Source organism: Nomia melanderi, unplaced genomic scaffold (assembly GCF_051020985.1).
Source record: "Nomia melanderi isolate GNS246 unplaced genomic scaffold, iyNomMela1 scaffold0014, whole genome shotgun sequence".
Taxonomy (NCBI): domain Eukaryota; kingdom Metazoa; phylum Arthropoda; class Insecta; order Hymenoptera; family Halictidae; genus Nomia; species Nomia melanderi.
The window spans coordinates 5,066,276-5,067,230 of NW_027475130.1; positions in this window are offsets into that span (position 1 = coordinate 5,066,276).

Sequence of the window (955 nt, forward strand, 5' to 3'; positions counted from 1 at the left end):
AAATAGCGCAATAAATCAAAGTGCATTGTCTGCAGGAGGCCCTAGCGCATGAATCTGTGCAGCGGGATCGACCTCCGACCTTCAGTGGCCGAGAAAACCACCGACACATGGGGCCGGACACACAGGGTCGGGGAAAAATTCAATATATATCTGGTGATATCTCGGGTACTCTTACAGATAGCGCACTAAACCAAAGTGAATTATCTGACGGGGTCCCTGGCGCATGAATCTGTGCAGCGGGATCGACATCGGACCACGAGGGACCGAGAAAACCATCGACACATGGGGCCGGACTGTCAGGGTCAAGGAAAAATCCAATATATATCTGGTGATATCTCGGGTGCTGTTACAGATAGCGCAATAAAGCAAAGTGCATTGTCTGTAGGAGGTCCTGGCGCATGAATCTGTGCAATGGGATCGACCTCGGACCACCAGGGGCCGAGAAAATCACCGTCACATAGGGCCGGTCTGTCAGGGTCAGGGAAAAATGCAATATATATCTGCTGATATCTCGGGTGCTATTACAGATAGCGCAATGAATCAAAGTGCATTGTCTGTTGGAGGCCCTGCCGCATGAATCTGTGCAGCGGGAACGACCTCGGACCACCAGGGGCCGAGAAAACTACCGTCTCATGGGGCCGGACACTCAGGGTCAGGGAAAAATCCAATATATATCTGGTGATATCTCGGGTACTAGTAGAGATAGCGCAATAAACCAAAGTGCATTGTCTGCAGCTGGCCCTGGCGCATGAATCTGTGCAGCGGGAGCGACCTCGGACCACCAGGGGCCGAGAAAATCACCGTCTCATGGGACCGGACTGTCAGGGTCAGGGAAAAATCCAATATATATCTGGTGATATCTCGGGTGCTATTAGAGACAGCGCAATAAATCAAAGTGCATTGTCTCTAGGAGGCACTGGCGAATGAAGCTGTGCAGCAGGAACGACCTCGGACC